Consider the following 13,465-nt stretch of genomic DNA (forward strand, 5'->3'; position numbering starts at 1 on the left):
CTTTCATACTATATTTTCCAATTGAAACAGAGAAGAAATATTACTTAACACAATAATATACAGAAGTCTGGACATACAGCATTTATCTAGAGCACAAAAGAGATAATTTCTTCAGTAGTGCCTCTGCTAATTTCATTTAGTCTTCATAACTCTACAAGGAAAAATATTGGATTCCATTGACCTACTCTGTTGGTCATTTTAATAACAACATACAAAACACATAGGCTTATGCTTCCATTAAAGTAACTAACAGTGACAGGACCCCAGACATTTGCTTGCAGACTCACCCAGTTAATGGAGAGTCATAGGTTGTAGAACACTACAGCACATAAACAGTCTTTTGGCCCATGTAGTCCATTCCAAACTGTTATTCTGCCTCATCCCATTGACCTGCATCCAGACAACTGACCTCTAAAAAACATCCCATCAATGTACCTATCCAAATTTTTCTTAAATTTTGAAATTTAACCCACATTCACCACTTCTTTGGGCAGCTTGTTCTACACTTACGCCATCCTGTGAGGGAAGAAGTTCCGTATCATGTTTTCCACAGACATTTCACCTTTCACCTTTAACCCGCAAATGCCTGCTTGCATTTACCCAATCAATACCCTTGATAATTTTGTATACCTCTATTAAATCTGCACTTATTCCCCTATGCGCTAGGGAATAAAGTCTTAATCTATTCAACTTTTTCTTATAACTCAGGCCCTCAAGACCCAGCAATATCCTTGCAAGTTTCCTCTGCAGTCCTTCAATCTTTTTGATATCCGTCCTGTAGGTAGGAGATCAGAACTATACACAATACTCCAAATTAGGTGTCACCAACAAATTATTTCAACGTAATATCCCAAATCCTGCACTGAATACTTCGATTATGAAGGTCAATGTGCTAAAAGCTCTCTTTACGATGCCATCTACTTGTGATGCTACTTTCAAAGAATTATGGATGTATTCACAGATCCCACTGTTCTACTGCCCTCCTCAATACCCTACTATTCACTGTGTAAGTTCTACCCTGGTCTGCCCTCCCAAAAGTGCAAAACCTCACACTTGTCTGCAGTAAATTCCGTCTGCCTTTTCCAAGCTGGTCCAGATCTCACTGCAAGCTTTGATAGTCTTCCTCACAGTCCAGTACACCCTCGTCTTGGTGTCATGCACAAATTTGCTGATCCATTTTACCGCACTATTGTCCATGTTGTTGCTATTGGTTGCCTCATCCTCCCTTTAGAATACTTCTTCATCTTTGGTAGCCATTTATCCTGCACCTTTGAATTGCTCCCAGAAACTCCAGTCATTAGTGTTTTGCTGTCATCCGTGCCACTGTCTCCTTCCAATCAACTTTGGCCAGCTCCCTTTCTCAAGCCTCTGTAATACCCTTTACTCCACTGTAATACTGTTACATATGACTTTATCTTCTCCCTCTAATACTGCAGGGTGAATTCTATCATATTATGTTCACTGTCTCCTTAGTGTTCCTTTACTTGAAGCTCCTGACTCAAATCTGGTTCATTACACAACACACAATCCAGAATTGCCTTTCCCCTAGTGTGCTCAACCACAAGTTGCTCTAATAATCAATCTCATTGGCATTCTACAAATTCCTTCTCTTAGGATCCAGCACCAATCTGATTTTCCCAATCTACTTGCATATTGAAATCCCCCATGACTATCGTAACATTGCCCTTTTCTATCTCCATAGTAATTTACATCCCACGTCCTGGCTATTGTTCAGAGGCCTGGACGTAACTCCCAGAAAGGTCTATTTACTCTTGCAGTTTCTTAACTCTACCCACAGAGATTCTGCAACTTCTGATCGTATGTCACCTCTTTCTGAGAATAAGATTTCATTTTTTTATCAACAAAATCATCTGCCCCTCTCTGCCTACCGGCCTGTCCTATCAATACTATGTGTATCCTTGGATGTTAAACTCCTATCTATAATCTTCCTTCAGCCACGACTCAGTGATACCCACAACGTCATACCTGTCAATTTCCTACTGTGCTACAGATTGTCTACCTTATTCTGTAACCTGCATGCATTCACATATAACTCTTTCAGTCTTGTATTTCAGACTTTTTGATGTTTCCCCCAGTTACACTTCAACTCATCCCACTGACTGTAATTTGTCCGTTCATCTGCCTGTCCTTCCACACGGTCTTACTATAGACTGATTCGACTTGTATTCCAACTGTCCATCCTCAGCTCTATCATTGCAGTTCCCATACCCCTGCCAAATTAGTTTAAACCCTCTCCAAGAACTCCAGCGGACCTGTCTGCAAGAATATTGGGGTCTCTCAGGTTCAGGTGTAATTTGTCCATTTTTACAGGTCATACCTTCCCAGAAGATATCCCAATGAATCCCTGCCTCCTGCATCACTTCCTCAGCCACTCTTCCGTGTGTACTATCACCCTATTCCTGCCCTGACTGGCATGAGATTGCTACCTTGGAGCTCCTGCTCTTCAGCCTTCTCCCTAACTCCCTGTACTCACTGGGCAGGACGTCCTCCCCCTTTTCTGCCCATGTCACTGGTGCAGTACAACTTCTGGCTGCTCACTCGCCCTCTGAGACATTCCGGACCCTTGCTCCTGGGAGGCAACACACCACCCAGGCCTCTCTTTTGCAGCCACAGAATCTTCTGTCAATCCCCTAGTCATTGAGTCTCCTGTCGCTATCGCTCTGCCTGACTTTACTCTTCCCTGCTGAGCCTCAGAGCCAGCCACAGTGCAACTGGCTGTGCCCTGACAGGTCATGTCCCCAGCAGTACCCCTGTTGTTACAGGACAGAATGGCCACAGGGGAACACAGCACTGACCACTTACTTCCATTACTTCTCCTGGCAGTCACCCATCTACTATCTGAAGCCTGCGCTCTGTGTATGATCCCCTCAGTAAAAGTCTCACCTATGAGGTTTTTAACATCCTGATGATCCTGAGGACATCCAGCTCCAGCTCCTTGTCAGTCCAGTCAGAAGCTGCAGTTGGATGCATTTCCCACAGACCTTGTCATCAGAGAGTGTGTCAGGTACCCTGAAATCCCACATCTCACAGGAGGAGCTTTATAAAGTTTCAACATTACATCTTTACTTTTGTAATTTTGTCCTCTTGAAATTAATGATAACAGCACATTTGCCTTTTTCACCACAGACTCAAACTGCAAATTAACCTTTATGGAATTCTGCACAGGGACTCCTAAGTCCCTTTGCACCTCAGATTTTTGTATTTTATCTCCATTTAGAAAATAGTCAACCCTTTTATTTCTTCTACCAAAGTGCATGACCGTACACTTCCCGACACTGTATTCCATCTACCACTTATTTGCCCATTCTCCTAATCTGTTTAAGTCCTTCTGAAGCCTCTCTACTTCCTCAAAACTACCTGCTCCTCCACTGTCTTCATATTGTCTTTGGATTTCTTCATATTGTCTTTGGATTTCTTCATATTGTCTTTGGATGATGGAATTGATGGCTTTGTTGCAACTTTGCAACAAAGCCATCAATTTCGTCATCCAAAGAAACATGAAAAGAATCATTCGCAACACAGACCCCTGTGGAACACCACTAGCCACTGGCAGACAACCAGCAAAGGCTCCCTTTATTCCCACTCTTTGCATACTGCCAATCAGCCACACTGCTTTATCCATGCTAGAATCTTTCCTGTAATCGTTGTGGCTATCCCTCGAAGTCGAGGATGTTGGTCTCTGTTCCGTTGATCTATTTATGGGTTCTCAAGTGGCTTATGAGTCCAAACTTGGCTTTGGAAGCTCTTCTGCATTCAGGACAGGTAGTTCTAGATGGCAGATCGGGCTCTGGTTGTTGCTGCCTCTCTTTCCATTTTCTTCTCCTTTCTTTTAATTCTGCACATCTGTTGGCTTCGAAAGTTTCTGTTCCTTCTCAGATGATGGCTTGCCAGAGTTTCCTGTCCTTGGCATTGGTTTCCCAATTGTTGATGTCGATGTTACATTCCTTCATTTTGGCTTTTAAGACACCTTTGAATCTTTTCTGTTGTCCGCCTCTTTTACACTTGCCTTCGTTAAGCTGGGAGTAGAAGATTCATCCGAACAACATGACCGCTCCACCTTAGTTGGTTCTTGATGACGTAGGCTTCAATGCTTGTTGTTTTTGCTTCATTTAGCACACTGACGTTGGTTCTTCTAACTTCTCAGCTGACATTTAAGATGTTCGAATACAGCGTTGATGGAACTTTTCAAGTGCCTTCAGATGTTGTCAGTATGTTGTCTAGGTTTCTGATGCATACAGGAGTGTTGGGGTTACCACTGCTTTGTACACTAACAAAAGCTGTTCCAGCGTAGTTAAGACAATGTTGGATCTTGTCATTAAGGTCAACGTTGGAGGACAGGTGACTTCCAAGGTACGGAAAGTGGTCCATGTTTTCCAGGGTTGTTTCGCCAAGTTGAATTGATGGTTCTATCCGATTTGTCTCAGTTGGTGATGATTGGTAGATGATCTGAGTCTTCTTGGAATTGATGGCAAGTCCAAGTTTCGTGTATGCACGGTTGAAGGCAGTCAGAATCTGTTGTAGGTGATTTTCTGAGAGAGCTGCAACACTGTTATCATCTGCATATTGGAACTCGTTGAGGGAACTCGTGGATGTCTTGCTTTTGGACTTGAGACGGGAAAGATTGAAAAGTCTGCCATCTGTTCTGTGGACAATTTTGATTCCTGTGGGTTGGTCGTCCTTGATGATGTGGATGATTGTCGCAATGAAGATGGTGAACAAAGTTGGGGCAATCATGCATCCCTGTTTTACTCCTGATCTAACTTGAAAAGATTCACAGTTACTATTGCTGACCATGACTGTGGCAAACATGCCATCGTGGAGGAGTCTCAGGATTCAAATGTACTTTTCATGGCATCCATAGGTGGATAGGACATCCCATAGGAGTTCCCTTGATACCAAATCAAAGGCTTTGGTGAGGTCGATGAATGACATGTACAATAGACAATAGACAATAGGTGCAGGAGTAGGCCATTTGACCCTTCGAGCCAGCACCGCCATTCACTATGATCATGGCTGATCATCCACTATCAGTACCCAGTTCCTGCCCTATCCCCATAACCTTTGATTCCGCTATCTTTAAGAGCTCTATCCATCTCTTTTTTGAAAGCATCCAGAGACTTGGCCTCCACAGCCTTCTGGGGCAGAGCATTCCATATATCCACCACTCTCTGGGTGAAAAAGTTTTTCCTCAACTCCGTTCTAAATGGCCTACCCCTAATACTTAAACTGTGGCCTCTGGTTCTGGACTCACCCATCAGCGGGAACATGCTTCTTGCCTGCAGCATATTCAATCTCTTAATAATCTTATATGTTTCAATAAGATCCCCTCTCAGCCTTCTAAATTCCAGAGTATACAAGCCCGGTCGCTCCAATCTTTCGACATATGACAGTCCCACCATTCCGGGAATTAACCTCGTGAACCTACGCTGCACTCTCTCAATAGCAAGAATGTCCTTCCTCAAATTTGGAGACCAAAACTGCACACAGTACTCCAGGTGTGGTCTCACCAAGGCCCTGCACAGCTGCAGAAGGACCTCTTTGCTCTTCTACTCAATTCCCCTTGTTATGAAGGCCAGCATGCCATTAGCTTTCTTCACTGCCTGCTGTACTTGCATGCTTGCTTTCAGTGACTGATGTACAAGAACACCTAGATCTCGTTGTGCTTCCCCTTTTCCTAACTTGACTCCATTTAGATAATGATCTGCCTTCCTGTTCTTACCACCAAAGTGGATAACCTCACATTTATCCACATTAAACTGCATCTGCCCACTCACCCAACCTGTCCAAGTCACCCTGCATTCTCATAACATCCTCCTCACATTTCACACTGCCACCCAGCTTTGTGTCATCAGCATATTTGCTAATGTTACTTTTAATTCCCTCATCTAAATCATTAATATATACAGTAAACAGCTGCGGTCCCAGCACTGAACCCTGCGGTACCCCACTGGTCACCGCCTGCCATTCCGAAAGGGACCCATTAATCGCTACTCTTTGTTTTCTGTCAGCCAGCCAATTTTCAATCCATGTCAGTACTCTGCCCCCAATACCACGTGCCCTAATTTTGCCCACTAATCTCCTATGTGGGACTTTATCATGTAGAAAGGTTGAAGTTGTTCACGACATCTTTCTTGTAGTTGTTGCATTATGAAGATCATGTCAATTGCTCCACGTGATGGTCTAAAACTGGCTTGTGTCTCCAGAAGGATCTTCTCAACTACAGGCCTGAGCTGGTTGTTCGTGATGCGGATGAGGATCTTTCCTGCTGTTGCTAACAGGGAAATTCCACAATAGTTTTCGCATTCGGATTGACTGCTTTGTCTCTTAAGTCTCTAAAGTCTGCTGGTACGTCTTCATTTATCCAGATCTTGATGAGAAGTTGATGCAGTTGGTAATGAAGCGGGTTACCTCCAATTTTGTAGACCTCGGCTGGTATTCCATCGAGTCCAGCGGCCTTGTTGCTTTTCAAGGTTATGATGGCTTCCTTGACTTCTTCAAGTGTTGGCATTTTGCTTAGGGAATTGTCAACGTGCTGTTTTGAATGTTATTAAACACATTCCTGTCAAATGAGACAATTTGATTTAGAAGATCTTCAAGGTGTTCCCTCCATCTAGAATTGATGTCAGCATTGCTATTTAGGATGGTTGAACCATCTTTGCTTTTGAGAGGGGCTTGACCGTGAGTGGATGGGCCAAAAATAGCTTTAGTTGCATTGAAAAAGCCTCAAGTGTCGTTGACATCCGCTAGTTGTTGGATTTCCTGAGCTTTCTGCCTCCACCAAAGGTTTTTCAGGTTTCGGGTGCTCTTCTGGACTGCAGCCTTGCATTCCTGATAGCGTTTCCTTTTGTTAGCCGATTGCTGGTCATTTTGTAAGGTGATGAAAGCTTTTCTCTTTTCATTGATGAGTTGTTGGAATAGTTTGTCGTTGTCATCAAACCAATCCTGATGTTTTTTCATCTTGAACCCAATAGTTTATTTGCAGGAGGTGATGATAGTGTTCTTCAATTGATTCCAGTGTTCTTCAACAGATGGTGGGAGTTGTTGAGGCAGTTGTTCTTGAAGATGTTTTTGGAAATTCTGTACATGGTTGATGTCTTGAAGGATGTCAACATTGAATTTCTTAATAGTGTTCTGATTTTGGTGTTTCATTTTGGGCCGAGTCTTCATTCTCATGGTGGACGAGATGAGTCGATGGTCTGTCCAGCACTCGTCGGCACCAGTAATCTTGTTATCAGTACATCTTGTTAGTCCTGAGATCGTACGATGGTGCAGTTGATGAGGTGCCAGTGTTTGGAGCGTGAATGCTGCCAGGAGACTTTGTGCCTGTTTTTCTGGCAAAATAGGGTGTTTGTAATCACCAGGTTGTGTTTAGCACATTTGGTGAGGAGGAGTGTTCCATCTGAGTTGACCTTGCCAACTCCTTCCTTGCTTAGTATTCCAGTCTAGAGCCTATGATCTTTCCCGACTCTGGCATTGAAGTCTCCCAAGAGAATGATCTTGTCGTTGTTGGGAGCAGAGGAAAGGATGTCGTCAAGTTGGGTGTAGAAGTTCATTTTTACTTCATCTTCAGCGTTCATAGTTGGAGCATGGGTGCTGATGATGGTGGCATGTTGGCTCTTGACAAGCTGGATTCACAGAGTCATGAGATGTCCATTGATTCCCAGTGGTTGCTCTGTCAGCTTCTGAAGTAGGCTGTTTCGGATGGCAAAACCTACTCCATGGATCTTCGGTTGTTCAGGATCAAGTTATCTCCAGAGAAAGGTGGACTGACCTTGCTCTTGGTTGCCCTTCTCCAGTTCTGCGGTTCTCACTCACAGCAACAATGTCAAATTTGAATTTTTGGAGTTCTCAGGCAACAAAGGCAGTTTCCTGTAATACCATGGGCTCAGCTTGTTAAGCAGCCTCATGCATGTCATCTTGTCAAAGGACTTCTGAAAATCCAAATGCACAACATCAACTGATTTTCCTCTGTCTATCCTGCTTGTTACTTCTTCAAAGAATTCCAATTGAGTTGTCAGGCAAGATTTTCCCTTAGGGAAACCATGCTGACTATGGCCTATTTTATCATGTGCCTCTAAGTACCCTGAGATCTCATCCCTAAAAAAATTGATTCCAACATCTTCCCAGCCTCTGAGGTCAGACTACCTGGTCTATAATTTCCTTTCTTCTGCCTCTCTCCCTTCTTGAAGTGTGGTGTGACATTTGCAATTTTGTAGTCTTCCAGAACCATTCCAGAATCTAGTGATTCTTGAAAGATCATTACTAATGCCTCCACAATCTCCTCAGCCACCTCTTTCAGAACTCTTGGGTGTACACCATCTGGTCCAGGGTGACTTATCTTCCTTCAGACCTTTCAGTTTCCCAATAACCTTCTCTAGTTATAGTAACTTCACACACTTTGTGAGCACTGACACATGGAACTTCCACCATACTGCTAGTGTCTTCCACATTGAAGACTGATGCAGAATACTTACTCTGTTCATCTGCCATTTCATTGTCCCCCATTACTACCTCGCCAGCATCATTTTCTAGTGGTCCAATATCCACTCTCACTTTTCTTTTATACTTAATGTCTCTGAAGAAACTTCTGATATCCTTTTTAATATTATTGGTTAGCTTACTCTCATATTCCATTTTTACCTTCTTAATGATGTTTTAGTTGCCTTCAGTCAGTTTTAAAAGCTTCCCAATCCTCTAACTTCCTACTAATTTTTGTTCCATGACATGCCCTCTCTTTGGCTTTTATGCTGGCTTTGACTTCTCTTGTTACCTACATATCTGTCATCTTTCCTTTAGAATATCTCTTCCTTTTTGGGATGTATATACCCTGTGACTTCTGAATTTCTTCCAGAAATTCCAACCATTGCTGCTCTGCCGTCATCCCTGCCAGTATTCTTTTCCAATCATGCCTCTGTAATTCCCTTTACTCAACTGTAATACTGATACATCTGACTTTAGTTTCATCTTCTCAAATTTCAGGGTGAATTCAGTCATATTAAGATCACTCACCCTTTAGGGTTCTTTTACCTTAAGCTCTCCAATCAATTCTGGTTCATTGCAGAACACCCAATCCAGAATAACTGATCCCATAGTGGGCTCAACCATGAACTGATCTAAAAAGCCATCCTGTAAGCATCAAGAAATTCCCCCTCTTGGAAACCCACACCAATTTGAATCTCCCAATCTACCTGCATACTAAAATCCCCCATGACTATTGTAACATTCACCCTTTTGGCATGCATTTTCTACCTCCCATTGAAATTTGTAGACCATATCCTTACTACTGTTTGGGGGTCTGTGTACAACTTCCTTTCTTTTTCAATCTTTTTATTAATTTCATAGAATGAAAACATAACATAGCAATAATACAAATAGTAGGAGATACATTGTTCCAGTTAAAATAAATAATTGTAAGACCAAATAGTGTAAATTGACAAAACTCCCAATCGTGTAGAATAGGAATGAATAATACAAAGCAAAAAAAAGTTAAAACAAACATGAAAAAGAAAAAAAAAAGAAAAAAAAAACCCTATCCCAAAAAAACACTAAACTAAACAGAATTAGTCAACTAAGCTAAAGACTTAGGGAGTACTAACAACTTAAAAATGGGAAAGAAGAAAACCTTAGTGTCGACAACTCCACTCCTCTCAACCAGCAGTACAGAGAGATAAAACAACTTTGGAAATGGAAATTACATCAAATGAAAATGCTGAATGAATGGCCTCCAAGTTTTTTCAAATTTATTGGAAGGGTCATAAACCGCACTTCTAATTTTTTCCAAATTCAAACACACCATAGTTTGTGAAAACCAATAGAATACAGTAGGAGGGTTAATCTCCTTCCAATTCAGCAAAATAGATCTTCTAGCCATTAGAGTAAGAAATGCAATCATCTTACGTGCTGAAGAGGTCAAATAACTTGAATCTATCATTGGTAATCCAAAGATAGCAGTAATTGGGTGGGTAATAAGTCTTTATTCAAAACCGTTGAAATAATGATAAAAATATCTTTCCAATATTTTTCCAACAAAGGACATGCCCAAAACATGTGAGTTAAAGAAGCTATTTCGCAATGACATCTATCACATATTGGGTTAATGTAAGAGTAATAACGAGATAGTTTATCTTTGGACATATGGGCCCTGTGAACTACTTTAGTCTGTATCAACACATGTTTGGCGCATATAGAGGATAAATTAACCAATTGAAGAATTTTTTCCCATTTTTCAGTCGGTATAACAATCTTAAGTTCTCTTTCCCAATCAGCTTTAATTTTATTGGAAACATCAGGGGATAAATTCATAATTATATTATATATAATTGCTACAATACTTTTCTGAGAAAGATTTAAATCTAAAATTTTTTCCAAAGTGTCCATTGGATATGGGTGTGGAAAATTAGGAGAAACAATAATTAAGAAGTTTCTAATCTGTAAATATCTAAAAAAGTGAGATCTGGGTAAGTTACATTTATTAGAAAGTTGATCAAAAGACATGAAACAATTATCCAAAAATAAATCACGAAAACGTACTATACCTTTGGTTTTCCAATCAAAGTAAGCTTTATCCATAGTGGAAGGTTGAAAAAGGAAATTAGATAAGATAGGACTTGCTAAAATAAATTGATTAAACCCAAAACATCTTCGAAATTGAAACCATATACGTAAAGTATGCTTAACTATTGGATTATTCATTTGTTTATACAATTTAGAAGAAGTAAAAGAAGGCGAAGTTCCTAAAACCGAACCCAAAGAAAATCCTTGTAAAGAATTACATTCAAGATTTACCCAATGTGGATTTAAAGGTACATCCAAATCTTGTAAGCAAAATTTTAAATAACGAATATTAATTGCCCAATAATAGAATCTAAAATTCCGGAGGGCAAGCCCCCGCTCCTTTTTAGGTTTCTGTAAATACGTTTTACTTAACCTAGGGTTTTTGTTCTGCCATATATATGTGGAAATTTTTGAATCTACGTTATCGAAAAAAGATTTTGGGATAAAAATTGGAACCGATTGAAATACATATAGAAATTTGGGCAAAATAATCACCTTAATAGCATTAATTCGACCAATTAAAGACAAAGAGATTGGTGACCATTTAATAAGCAAAAGCTTAATCTGATCAATTAAAGGTAAAAAATTAGCTTTAAATAAATCTTTATACTTTTTCGTAATTGTTATCCCTAAATATATAAATGAATCAATAACCAATTTAAATGGTAAACATCCATAGATAGGTACCTGCTTATTTAAGGGAAATAATTCACTCTTATTAAGATTCAATTTGTAACCAGAAAAATTACTAAATTGAGCCAACAAATCTAGAATAGCAGGAATTGACTTCTCCGGGTTAGAGATGTATAGCAACAAATCATCTGCATATAGTGATAGTTTATGTATTTCATTTCCGCAGGTAATACCAAAAATATTGGGCGAGTCGCGGATAGCAATTGCTAAAGGTTCAAGGGCGATATTGAATAATAAAGGACTAAGAGGACATCCTTGCCTAGTGCCACGAAAGAGCCGAGAAAAAGGAGATCTATGATTATTAGTACAAACCAAGGCTACAATTTAATCCAAGATATAAATGTCAGACTAAAATTAAATTTCTCAAGGACATTAAATAAATAAGGCCATTCAACTCTGTCAAAGGCTTTCTCAGCATCTAATGAGATAATACATTCTGGAGTAGTAAGTGAAGGGGTATAAACAATATTCATTAACCTCCTAATATTAAAAGATGAATAACGATTTTTAATAAACCCGGTTTGATCCATAGATATAATTTGAGGTAATACCTTCTCTAACCTAGTTACTAGAATTTTTGAAAAAATTTTTGAATCTACATTCAAAAGAGATATCGGCCTGTATGATGCACAATCAGTAGGATCTTTATTTTTTTTAAGAATTAGAGAGATAGAAGCTTCATAAAATGATTGTGGTAATTTACCTAAACTGATTGCTTCTTTGAATATTCTAGACAACCTCGGAGAGAGAATGGAGGAAAAGAATTTTAAAAATTCCACTGTAAACCCGTCTGGACCGGGTGCTTTACCAGAATTCAATGATGAGATTGTAGTTATTATTTCTTCCTCTGTAATAGGAGTTTCTAATGATAAGCAATCTTTGGGTGATACTTTCAGAAAATTCAGCTTACCTAAAAAATCATGCATGAAATCAGAATCATGAGGAAAATCAGAGTGGTATAGAGAGGTATAAAATTCTTGAAAGGTTTTGTTTATCCCAACATGATCAACTGTCAAAGTATCATCGTGTTTATGAACCTTAGTAATTTGACATTTAACCGAATCGAGTTTCAATTGATTAGCCAATAGTTTACCCGATTTATCACTATGAATATAAAAATCACTTCTAGTTCTCATTAATTGATTTTCAATCAAGGATGTTAATAATAAGCTATATTTCAATTGAAGCTCAACTCTGTGTTTGTACAGCTCCTTACTGGGAGAAATAGCATATTTTTTATCGATTTCTTTAATTTTATCAACCAACGAGAGTATTTCATTCTTAACAGGCCTTTTCAAACCAGCCCAATAGGAAATAATCTGACCACGAATATAAGCTTTAAAAGCATCCCAAACAATTCCATTGGTCTTCCCTAGTATTAGTTGAAAAGAAGAAATCAATCTGTTCCTTTATAAAGTTGACAAAGTCCGAATCTTGAAGCAAAGTAGGGTTAAATCGCCATTGTCTATTAGTAGAAGAAGTATCCATTAACTTGATAGAAAGTTTCATTGGAGCATGATATGAAATGGCGATAATATCATACTTACAGTCAACTACAGCTGGGATTAATCGAGCGTCAATAAAAAAATGGTCAATTCGGGAATAAGAACGATGAACATGTGAAAAAAAAGGAGAATTCTTTATTGTTTGGATGTAGAAATCTCCAAGTTTCTGAAATCCCAGAATCCAACATAAAAGAGTTAATAAGAGTAGCCGACTTATTCAGTAAAGCCGACTACCTATGGATCTGTCCAACATGAGATTCAAACATAAGTTAAAGTTACCGCCCATTATTAATATATACTCATCTAAGTTAGGAAGGGAAGTGAGTAGGTGTTTAAAAAACTCAGGATAATCCACGTTTGGAGCGTAAACATTAACCACAGCAACCTTTTTATTAAAAAGTACCCCAGTGATTAGCAAAAATCTACCATTAGGATCTGAGATAGTGTCTTGATAGATAAATGTAATTGATGAATCTATAAAGATTGAAACGCCTTTAATTCTGGCTTGAGCGTTTGCGTGGTATTGTTGTCCTTTCCAAAACTTAATTATCCTCTTTGATTATCCTCTTTCCTTACATGAGTTTCTTGTGCAAAAATAATACGAGCATTCAGTCTTTGGAATACTTTGAAAATCTTTTTCCGTTTTATTGGCTGGTTTAAACCATTTGTATTCCAAGGGGGTCTGTATACAA

General features: G+C 39.5%; 1 protein-coding gene across 6 annotated transcripts in view; it reads left to right on the forward strand.

Moving 5' to 3' along the window:
* Positions 1-13,465, forward strand: part of LOC134352884 (sodium/hydrogen exchanger 2-like) — a 426,743-nt gene that overhangs the window by 392,603 nt on the left and 20,675 nt on the right. The window lies entirely within an intron of this gene.

Source organism: Mobula hypostoma, chromosome 10 (assembly GCF_963921235.1).
Source record: "Mobula hypostoma chromosome 10, sMobHyp1.1, whole genome shotgun sequence".
NCBI lineage: Eukaryota > Metazoa > Chordata > Chondrichthyes > Myliobatiformes > Myliobatidae > Mobula > Mobula hypostoma.